At 36.8% G+C, this 12419-nt stretch overlaps 1 pseudogene; it reads left to right on the top strand.

Moving 5' to 3' along the window:
- Positions 1-3207: 3207 nt before the first annotated feature.
- Positions 3208-12052, top strand: LOC123827431 (annotated as a pseudogene).
- Positions 12053-12419: the final 367 nt, after the last annotated feature.

The raw sequence follows: 12419 nt of genomic DNA, 5'->3' as shown, positions 1-12419 counted from the left end.
TATATCTTAATGAAAAAAAAAATGATGGAAATTTTGTGCAAAAGATATTTAACACTTTCATTATAAAATGTATATTTTAAATCCCTGAATATGAACATTTTAAAGAAGGTTGAAACAAGGAGATAAAATTGTCACCACCACAACCCAACCTGCACTTGTCAACCATACAGAGACACACACTCACAGACATACCCACATAAATACACCTTGGAAAAATAACAGAAAAGTGGGCTTTTTTATAAAACCAGATTTCAGACTGGAAAAAATCAGATTAGAATCTAGAATGTGCATAACATACATATCAGGCAATAAATGATATATTAGACATATTATACGTAGTTTTATGGTGTAACACTATGCCACAAAGGAAAACAAACTGCCTCATTTAGGAATATTTAATGACATATTATTTTAAAAATTTACATAAAGTGAATAAAATACATCATAAAACAGATGTGATATTACTTTATAACCATGAGAGTGGACACTATCAGAAAAGCAGAAAACAATATGTGTGTGGCAAAAATGTGGAAAAACTGGAACTCTTGTACATTGTTGATCAGAAAGTAAAATGGTGCAGTTGCTGCAGAAAAAAATATGATGTTTTCTTAAAAATTAAAAATAGAATTACAATTTAAACTAGCCATTCCACTACCGGATATACACATAAAACAACTGAAAATAGGATTGTGCACAACAGCCAAAGGTGATAACATAGCAAATATTCTTTGACAGATGAATAAATTTTTTAGATGTAATATATACATACAAAGGAATATTATGCAGCCATAAAAGGAATGAAATTTAGAGACTTGCTACAACATAGTTGAATTTTGAAGACATTATGCTAAGTGAAATAAGTCATACTGAAAAGAAATATTGCATTATTTCACTTATATGAGGTACCTAGAGTTGTCTAGTTAATAGAGAAGAAAGTAGAACAATAGTTGTAAAGAGCTTGGGATGGATAAATGGGGACTTATTGTTTAATGGGTATAGAATTTCACTGTGGGATGATGAAAAAGTTCTGGAAATGGATATTTGGTGAAGGATATACAACGTGAATGCACTTAATACAACTAAAATGTCCACTTAAAATGGTTAAAAGGGGAAATTTTATGTTATGTATATCTTACCACAATAGAATAACTATCCAAAAGGAAGCAAAACAAATATGGTAAACGATGCTACAATTATTTAAAAAACATACTTGGGTTCTGGAATGAACATCCTAGAATCCTCCTTCCCTTCCCCTTCTTTCTTTCTTTCCTTGTAAGCATATATTGAGTGCCTACTTAGTGTCAGATTCTAAATACTGGAAACACAAAGATTTCTAGAAAAGACTCCCTTAAAGGACACATAGACTCATACTTTAGTTCAGGAAAAGATATATTGAACAGAAAATGACACCACAATTAAAGTAAAGGCTGTAATAAATGTAAGGACAGAATGCTGTGAGAGCAATCAACTATGCTGTTACTCTACCCCAAATTAAGGTCTCAGTGATATTATCCATAGGACTGACATGGAACATTGGTACTGAAATATATTTTTCAACAAAACCAATATTTTGAGCACCTATGGGGAATATCTAACACCTAATCCAAGGCTTCCCTCTAAAAAAAGAACTTCCATCACCTCCATAAAAACAAAATCCATTAAAAAATTTAGGAAAAATATTAGAAATTAAAAATATAAAATATTTATTTTAAGGAGGCAATATGATAAGAAAACTATCATTGAGGTTACATACACTGAATGTTAGTCCCAATGCAACCACTTAACAGTGGGTAACCATCAACCAATTATTTAATTGTGTGGGCCTTAGTTTCCTCATCTATAAATTACGAACATTGATGGAGAAATTCTAAGGTTCTTTTAGTGCTATTTTTGTTGAATTCTAGGTACATCATTGTGGTACATGTTAATAGTTAAAGTAGAGTGAAGTATCTCAGATTTTGTAACATCTAGGATTGCATCCGTAGTTATTGACTTTGCTATTGGAATTATGATTAAATTGTATTAGAGAAAATAAGAAAAAGGTTTTTATCATGAATAGCAATAGGAATAAGATCAGTATTTTAAATATCTTCAGCAAGTATGGCATGAGTAATCTCAGATTAATGAGAAAAATAAAGTCTTTTGGTTATGCAACTATTTTTCTTTTTATTGAGAGTATGGATAAGCAAAGGGAAAACAATATCAAGTTGCTCATTGATTTTTTTGATGATTAGTTTTATGTGTCAATTTGGCTAACCCATCTAGATGTTGATGTGAGTGTATTTTGTTAGATGTGATTAACATCTAAATCAGTAGACTTTAAGAAAAAGAGAGTACTTCCCATAATGTGGGTGGGGTTCATCCAATCTTAAGAGTAAAGACTCCCAAGACAGAAGGAATTCTCAAAACTGCAACATGGATACCCTGCCTGAGTTTGCAGCCTACTGGCCTGCTCTACAAATTTCAGACTTTCCAGCCTGCAAAACCACATAAACCAACTCCTTAAAATAAAGCTCCCTCTTTCTCATCCATATGTATCTATGAATTGTGCTCCTCGCTAATACCATTATCTTAACATTAACACAATAACTTTATTTGTGGTTGTTCACTAAGTATGATTCTTCATTTTGAAAATGAAGGAAGATACTTCAAATAAGCACTCTGATCAGTCATTCCCAAATTAAACACATGTTACTTGAAGTATACTATTTCTGTATCTCCAAATACATTGCAGTTCTAAACTGAATTTTCCTTTCCCATTAAAATTTTAAGTATATGAATCTCAAAATTGTTGAGTGTCAATTGAAGAAACAGACTTAATGCAAATAATAACAGTAATAATAATGACATTAAGAGAAGCAGTACCAGTAGAAATTATAGTAATGGTTTTCTTAAACAAAAAATTAAAAACAGACTTGACTTTAAATATAAAGATCTCCAACAGTGTCATCAGGCCTTCTGAGGCACCCTGACTTTGATTTTTTTTATGGGAAATGTATTCTTAGACATTCTCTAATATGCCAGCACCCAGGCAATTCCAGCATTGTCTCATCCTACATCCAACTCTCGCAGTGGAAAGAGGGAGTTTCTCATCCTCAGTAATAAATTCCACGCACATTTCCAGAAACAACTCTTATTGGCCTCTTGTCATGTGCCTACCATATCTAAATAAGTCACTAATAAGGAGCTAAAACATGCTGATTCACTATGTATAAGTCACCTTCTACAACTTGGAATGAATGGAGGAAGCGAACATTCATTCGAGGAATGAATGGAATTCATTCATCATTGCAGGTTGATGTAAAGTGAGAGGTGGGAAAAGATGCTCAACATCAGGAATCATCAGAGAAATGCAAATCAAAGCCACAATGAAGAATGGCCTACCTCAATAAACCAACAAACCTACATCAATAAATCAACAAACAGGCCCTGGCTGGCATAGCTCAGTGGATTGAGCGCGGGCTGGGAACCAAAGTGCCCCAGGTTCGATTCCCAGCCAGGGTACATTCCTGGGTTGCAGGCCATAACCCCCAGCAAACCACACATTGATGTTTCTCTCTCTCTCTCTATCTCCCTCCTTTCCCTCTCTAAAAATAAATAAATAAAATATTTTAAAAAATAAAAAATAAATCAACAAACAAAAGATCTGGCAAGGATGTCGAGAAAGGGGAACCCTTTTGTACTGTTGGTGGGAATGCTGACTGGTGCAGCCACTGTGAAATGCCATATGAGGATACCTCAAAAAGTTAAAAATGGATCTGCCCTTTGACTCAGTGATTCCCACTTCTGAGAATTTATCTGAAGAAACCTGGAACACTAATTTGAAAGTATATAAGCACCCTATGTTCATTGTAGCATAATTTACAATAGCCAAGATTTAGAAGGAGCCCAAGTGTCCATCAGTAGATGAGTAGATAAAAAAGCTATGAAATATTTACATAATGGAATACTACTCAGCTGTAAAAATAAAGGAAATCTTACCTTTTGCAATAGCAGGAATGGATGTACAGAGAATTTTGCTAAGTAAAATAAGGCAGTAAGAGAAAGAAAAATACCATATGATTTCACTCATATGTGGAATCTAATCAACAAACTGACAAGCAAAGTAGAGACAGGCTCATAGATGGACAGAGATGACAGCTCTGGGGTGGGAGGGGTTGGAATGATAGATTAAAAAGTAAGAACTCATTGTCATGGACAACAGTGTGCTGATTAAGGGGGAGGGGTAAAGGTATTATAGGGGTTATAGGGGGAATAAGTGTTAATTTTAAAAATACAATTAAAAATGGTACTATTCCTCTGATAATAGCATTCTGAATTTTTATTTTTAATAGTTCATTTTTTATTATATTTTCGAAAATCATTGCTAATACTGAAGATAATTGCACTAAGAACTGTACAAACATGAAAATGTGGTACTAAACTTCAGGTTAGAAATTTGGAGCATTATAAACATTTATTTCACAACTAAATTATACAAGAATATTGGCTATGATGAGACTCATTGCATTATGTTTTTGATAGTGAAGATTATTAAATCCCCATTCCACCCAACAGGCACATGTTGAAAGAGCATTGTCATTGGTGTTAGTGGGGGAAGGTGTTCCCTCAGTGTACTGGGGCCTTTTGTATCATACTCAATATTAAATTAAATGTGCCTTGAAATAATTGTTTTTTTTTTTATTTTAAGTTCAAGGAATACTATGATAATTTCTTGTACTTTTAACATTTTGATTTTGGGAGGGCTGTGGAGAGCAGATTAATTTTGGAAAAAGTCTCACTATGCTCTTCAAAGGAAAGGAAAAGGCCATGCCTCTGTTTTCTATCTGGTATCATAAAACACAAGGAGATTTGACACATGTTACTATTTGATGCTTTGTCCTAGCATATTGAAGTAGAAATTAAGTAGGACAGTTTCACAGGTGCCTGCCAGAAGATTGGTGGAAAGGATGTATTAGAACTGTGGGCTGTCCTGAGACATTTTGTGATGTAGAAAAGGAAGGAAGGAAGGAAGGAAGGAAGGAAGGAAGGAAGGAAGGAAGGAAGGAAGGGAGGAAGGGAGGGAGAGAGGGAGGGAACCAAACAGACCAAAAAGTGTAGAATGCTTATCCAGAAGAACCAAGAGCTTGGAAAGCAGCTGTCCCAGGGATATACTGCGCAACTTACAGAAGAATTAGCTTTACAAAAGAAATATAGTAAGGAGCTTAAAAGTAGTCAGGGTGAACAGACTGACTTCATCATTCAATTCGACAAAGAAGAGGATATGCATAGAACCATTGTAGTTCTTCAGCAACAATTGAAAGACACAGGCCAATGACTGGCTAAGTGCCAACAGCAGCAGTCTCAAGCCCCAGCCCCAAGTACCGGCAGGACTTCATCTTCCCAGCCAGTAGTGCAGGCAGAGCCCCAACTAAAGACAGCAGTCCACTGGCCAAAGGACCAAGTAATGGCAGTTCCTCCTGACAGAGGACTCCTGGCCATGGATTTCATAGGAAGGAAGATACAACCAAAGAATGTTTTTTTTCTTCTCCAAGGAATGGAAATAAGGCCTCCACCAGTTCAGAGGAAAATGGCAGAGGCAGTAGTTACATAAACCAACTCAGTGTCAGGATGAAAGTGTAGACTCCCCCAGAAGCAGTGAACACTCTCTCACACTCCACTCAAATGGCACAGACTCTAATCATGACCCTCAAGAAAAGAAAACAGTGAGTAGGAAGGGTAACCAAACTTGGGTTCCTGCCACATTCAGAATGGCTTGGACTCAAGTAAGTGTAAATGTACAAGGTTTAGTTTTGTGGTATTTTTCCAGAAAATTTTACACAGTGTCATTTAATTTGGGGGAGGATACTGTGCAGAAAATTAATGCATACTTTGCCATAATTTGCCTTTTTTTTCTTGGTGTGTATGTGTTTTCCTTCTTTTTTCTTTTGCTTCAATACCTCTGCTTCTTTGAAAATTGTAAGTCAATTACTCTGTGGCTAAAAGGACATTTTGTGTAGGGTAGGGTTATTTTTATATGAGTTAATGTGAAATTGTAAATAGAAAGCTTTCCTTAAAGTATAACATGACAACATTTTTATAAATCAGTGCCCACCTAGAACCTTTGCTGTGCAAGGGCATTCTTTCTCATGCTGTTCCTGTACTTATGCACCATTCAGTCTTGTTAGAGTAGATGTGGGATTATGACTGCCAAGATTGCCCAAGACAATGGTTTTATCACTATAAACTGGACTTGTTGGTGGTCCTATAGAGTTTCAAAGTTACAGTTGTTTCCACCATGTATCTGCATTTTTTCTTTAGGTAACTAAATGTTTAAGAAGTTTCTGTACAGTTACCCAGTTTTTATGAACTATTGTAACTTATTAATGCATACTGCTCTGTGACTCCAGTATATTTTACCTGAATTGACCAAACCTAAATATTTTCATCATAAAAAAATAAAAATTAAAAATACCAGGTAATATTCTTTCTAGTGGGGTATACTTGAACTTAGAGGCATATGATAGGTGAGTTTCTAAAATGGCCTATAAGATACTCCCTGTAGTACCCCTTTTTTGTAACCCACCTTCCTAAAATGTCATCAGAATTTGATGAAATATGGAATATGATGGAATATTACTCCATAGTTATGCTCCATTAAATGGCAAAAAGAATTTTGCAGATATAAATTCCCTAATCAGTTGACTTACAATAAATCCAAAGGTAAATTATTCTAGGTGCAGTTGACATAATCAGATGAGGACTCCAAAAGAGGATGGAATTATCAGCAACTCTTCTACTGGATAGCCATGTCATCAATTTTTTTTGGATGGGGTCATGAACTAAGACCTGAAGGTGGCCTTTTAAAAAAACATTTTATTTATCTACTTTTAGAACAAGAGGAAGGGAGGGAGAAGGAGAGGAAGAGAAACATTGACGTGAGAGAGAAACACCGATCTCTGCCTCGAGCACATGCCCTGACCAGGAACTGAACCTGCAACCTAGGAATGTACACTGGCCAGGAATCAAAACTTTTGCTTTGTGGAAAGACAACCAACCAACTGAGCCACACCAGTCAGAGCCCTGAGGATGGCCTTTAAAACCTGAGAGCAATGCTAGCCAACAGCTAGCGATAAAGTTACCGTCTTGGTCATTTTATAACCACAAGTGACTGAATTCTGCTAATAGCCTAAAAAGCTGAGAAGAGCCCTCCAGCCACAAGTAAGACCACAGCACTGACAAACAGCTTGATGTCAGCCTCACGAGACGCTCAGCAGAGATCCCAGTTAGGTTATTCTGGGATTTCTTTTTTTGTTGTTGTTGTTATTATATTTTATTGATTATGCTACTATGGTTGTCCTAATTTTTTCCCCATTTGCTCTCCTCCACCCAGCACTCCTACTCCTTCAGGCAATATCCCAACTATTGTTCATGTCCATGGGTCACACGTCCATGGTTCTTTGACTACTATATTCTCTATGCTGTACTTTATACCCCCATGGCTATCCTGTAACTACCTATTTGCACTTCCATTTTTTTAATCATCACCTGAGGATATCCCTATTGATTTTAGAGACAGACAGAGAGCCAGGCATTGATAAGCTGCTCCCTGTACCTGCCCTGACCAGAGACTGAACCCGAAAACATTTGGTGCACGGGACAACACTCAAAACACTGAACAACCCAGCCAGGGCTATTTGTACTTCTTTATCACCCACATCTCTTCACCCATTCCTCCTGGCTGCCAGGGAAACCTCCCATTTGGCAACCATCAAACCATTCTCCGTATCCATGATTCTGTCTCTGTTCTTCTTGTTTGTTTAGTTTGTTTTTTAGATTCAGTTATTAGTAGGCTTGTATTTTTTGCCATTTTATTATTCAAAGTTTTGTTCTTCTTTTTCTTATAACACTTTAGCATTTTATGTAATAATGGTTTGGTGATGATGAACTCCTTTAGTTTTTTCTTAATTATTTATTCATTTATTTATTCATTCATTTTTAGAGAGAGGGCATGGGAGGGAGAAAGAGAGGGAGAGAAACATCAATGTGTGGTTGCCTCTTATGTGGCCCCCCACCGGGGACCTGACTTGCAACCCAGACATGTGCCCCAACTGGGCATCAAACCAGCGACCCTTTGGTTTGCATCCCATGTTCAATCCACTGAGCCACACCAGCTAGGGCTCCTTTAGTGGTTTCTTGTCTGCGAAGCTCTTTATCTGCCCTTTGATTCTAAATGATAGCTTTGTTGGGTAGAACAATCTTCGCTGTAGGTCTCTACTTTTTGTGACTTTTAATATTTCTTTCCAGTCCTTTCTAGCCTGAAAACCAGCTGACAGTTTCATGGGAACTCCCTGGCAGGTAATTAACTTCTTTTCTCTAGCTGCTTTTATGATTCTCTCTTTATCTTTAACTTTTGAATTTTAATTATGATGTGTCTAGGAGTGGGCCTCTTTGCATCCATCTTGTTTGGGACTCTGTGCTTCCTGGACTTGCATGTCTATTTCCTTCAGAAATTAGGGAAGCTTCCTTTCACTATTTTTTCAAAAAGTTCCAGTTTCTTGCTCTTTCTCTTCTCCTTCTGGCACCCCTGATATGAATGTTGGACCTCTTAAAGTTACCCCAGGGGATGCTTATACTATCCTCAGTTTTTTTGGATTCTTTTTTCTTCTTGTATTCTTGATTGGTGGCTTTTTGATTCCTTGTGTTCAAAATCATTGATTTCATTCTTGACTTCATCCACTCTCCTGTTATTTCCCTGTAAATTGTTCATTATTTCAATTAGTCTGTCATTCATTTATTACTGGATCTGTTTTATGCTTTTGAGGTCCTCTCTGAATTTATTGAGCATCTTTATAACCAGTGTTTTGAACTCTGAATCTGCTAGATTGCTTATCTCCTTTATGTTTAGTTCTTTTTCTGGAATTTTGATCTGTTCTTTCATTTGGGCCTTGTTTCTTTGTCTCTCCATTTTGGCAGCCTCTTATGTTTGTTTCTATGTATTAGATAGAGATGCTTTAACTCCATGTATTAGTAGCATGGCCTAATGTAGTAGATGTGCTGTAGGGCCCAGTGGCAGAGCCTCCCCTATCACCCAGGCTAAGTACTCAAGGTGCACCTTTTGTGTGTGCTGAATACACCCTCCTCTTGTAGTTGAGCCTTGGTTGCTGTTGGCAGGTCAATGGCTGGGATTTTCCCAGGTCAGTCAGCTGCAGGGATTAGCTACGACCACTTACCACCCATCTACATCTTCCAGGGAGGATCAGCTGTGCAGGGACAGGGTGGTGGTACTCCAAAGTGGTGTAGATGTCTCCTGCATGTACTAGCCCTAGGATTTCCTGGGTGGTGCAGTCCAAGTTTGGCAACCACCTGTGTTTTGCCCAGAGCCACCCTGCCTGCTCTATAAAACAATCTGAGATGTCTGCTACTTGTCCTGGGCTTGGAGATCCCCAGGCAAAGTCAAGCTGTGAATCTAGGCTGGCAGCAGCCTAATGCAAGGCCTGACCCTCACTTAGTCCAGCTTTTGCTTGAGAGGATTTAGGAATTTGTAATATCTCAGTTGATGGAGTCTCAAATATGGCACCAGTTTGCCAGCTCTGTGCAGGGAGGATTTAGAAAAGGGACAATGGCTTCTGCTTGCCTTGATGCCAGACACTTCAGTTTCTCCCAGTTGCCACTGGTGTCTTCGAAGCCACCACCCCAGTGCTGGGTCTCAGAGGGAGTGAGTCTGAGTAGGTGAGTCGGTGAGTGGTTTCTTTAAGGGGAACTACTTGGGGCTCCAGAAGTTTCTTCATTGGACTCAACTCCTGTTAGTTTTTTGCAGTCAGAAGTTATGGGGACTTATCTTCCTGTCACTGGACCCCTGGGCTGGGGGTCCTGGTGTGGGGCTGGAACTCCTCACTCCTGACATTTCTCTCTTGAATTTTTATCCACCACACATGGGTGAGAGACCAGCCTGCTTCACTATTGTACCCCTCCTACCTGTCTGGATGGACGTGGTTTCTTTAATTTCATAGGTGTCAGACTTCCATTCAACTTGATTATCTGATCATTCCCAGTGATGGTTGTTCTATACTTTAGTTATAATTCTGATATGGTTGTGCAAAGAGGTGAGACATGTCTGCCTACACTCCCATCTTGACCAGAAGTCTCCATGATGAGATTTCTGATCTACCAAATGTATAAAGAAAAGTCAGTGTTTTACGTGTGTTTAATTTGTTACACAGCAATAGGAAGTGATCATAGGTCATTTCTTAAATGCTTTTGGGTTTTCATTTAGTTACAAACACAATATATGAAAATGCACATGGTGTATTAATAATGATGCTTTCGGTGCTACAAACAAAAGTTTTCTTTGAGTGTTTTTAGTTTCCAATAGTGGCAAATATCAAAAGTTTTAAATTTGAAATGTGTTCTTCCTTACATGCCTACAATATGGCCTGTGGCTGAGTTTTAGGCACACTATTTGGCAAAATAATCCAACTCTTCATTTCACTTGCTGAGCAAAATAAAGAAAAATGTTAGCTGTTTACACTGTAAATAGTTCTCTGTCACAAAGAGCAATCTGCATTTCATAAAATTCATTAAGTCCTTCAAAGCCATGCTTGCTTAGCTCTGCGTTGGTAAATGCCTGCTGAATCTTTAATATCCAAAAGAGAGGAAAAATTTAGAAAATGTTTCAGAAAGATGCCTTTTCCTATTAAATTCATGCAAAAAAATTCTAGAATCCTTACCAAAAATAATTCATTTTGGAAAAATCAAGTGCCAAAAATGTGTTGTTTCCTTCCTGAACCTTTCTCTTCCTGGCTATGTGACCTTGGAAAAACTTCCTCTATATAAAAGATTTAATAAACCCTAACAAATAGAATCAGTGAATGGAATTCATGAAAATCATGTATGTTATGGGCTTTATAAGTCTAAAGTGATAACTAAAACTTAAACATAGGGCAACATATTTAAGTGAAATTGTTTTGTCTCTCCAAAACAGTATATCCCAGACACCAGGATGCTCAGAATAAAAACCATTTAGGAATGATGAAACATTGAACACAAATGATCTTTGGATTGCATTGTAAAGTGTGTTCTATTAGAATGTTGATACTGAAAAACAAATTACACTAATCAGATTCTTATGTAAAACTTACCCTCTTTGTAAAATTCATGCATAGGGACACATTTAAATTGCTTAGTAAATTAAAGCAAGTATTTAGTTGATTGTTATTGGCCTAAGAGTCTTGAGTTATTTGTGTAATTAAGGTTGTATAAGAATGAATCTTGAAACAGGTGGATATTTTCTTCCTGTTTTTTTTTTTTAACTTCCTTTGATCAGACCTTAATAGGAATCCAAAACCACTTATATCCTGACAGGCATGAGGCCAATGAATTTGGGATAATTTTAGGAAAATTGGAGATTCAAAATTCTACTACTTTTTGGATACAAAAAAATGTAGTGAGAATATTACTCTATTCTCTGACTTATTGCTATGCTTGTATTCTTCTGGAAAGTTTTTATAGCATTTCTTTTAAATGATTTCTATATCCCATCACATACAATATTTTGTTATTCAGAGAGTGGAAGGTAGCTTCTCTATGAATATATCTCAGACAGGGTCTTCAGGAGTAATCTGGAAAGTGCACTCTCTGACTACTTCATAATGCAGTTCAGAACTCTAGAATAAATTATCCCCTGGATTCTCCTTGGATCCCACCTATGTCCTCTTATTGTTCTGGATTAAAGTCCTTCCTCCTCTACCAGGAGGTGCCACCTAACCAAGTTATGACTCCCTCCTCAGTAGTTTCATCCAATGATACAAAATGTCTTATCTCACAAGACAACTTTTTAGGGCAGAAAGAAAACTTTTATTGCAATATCTGCCTTGCTCTATTTTTAATAAAAGTCCTTACAGCTAGAAAATCCTTTAAACTAGATCTGTTTGTCAGGTCAGAAAAACTCATTGCCTCCAGCTCACCAAACATAGGTACTAAGTGTGAAGTAAATTTAGCCACTATTGTCTTTTCCCACAAAACAGATTTGGATGTGAGAGGAAATGTACAACATAGAGCTATAAGCTTTTAGAATTACCTTGATTTAATCCACTAAGTCCCTGTAATATTTTGAAAGTCTGGGTGATGCCAGATGGCTGTGCTGATTCATAAGATGATGCAGAAATTTAATGTGTCAAATTCAGAGCCATTTAACATTATTTAAATTAGCTACTTAAAGCATGCTGCACCTTCCCAAGTGAGATTTGCATTGGAGAAACTGTGAGGGTCAGGACTCAAAGGTGAATCTTCTACATTTCATTAAAATTGAGTTACCAGTGCATTTATGTATCCTTGGGCAAATCATTTCAGCAGTTAAAAAAAGTGATACTTAACACTAAAAGATTAAATCATCTGATTTAAAAAAGTAAATTTAAAATTATACTGTTATAATAATTGTC

The sequence above is a fragment of the Phyllostomus hastatus genome, unplaced genomic scaffold (genome assembly GCF_019186645.2).
Source record: "Phyllostomus hastatus isolate PE091 unplaced genomic scaffold, TTU_PhHast_1.1 phas_contig_86, whole genome shotgun sequence".
NCBI classification, from domain to species: Eukaryota; Metazoa; Chordata; class Mammalia; order Chiroptera; family Phyllostomidae; genus Phyllostomus; species Phyllostomus hastatus.
The sequence above is the reverse complement of the archived record's forward strand: the minus strand, read 5'-3'. Positions and strand labels throughout refer to the sequence as shown.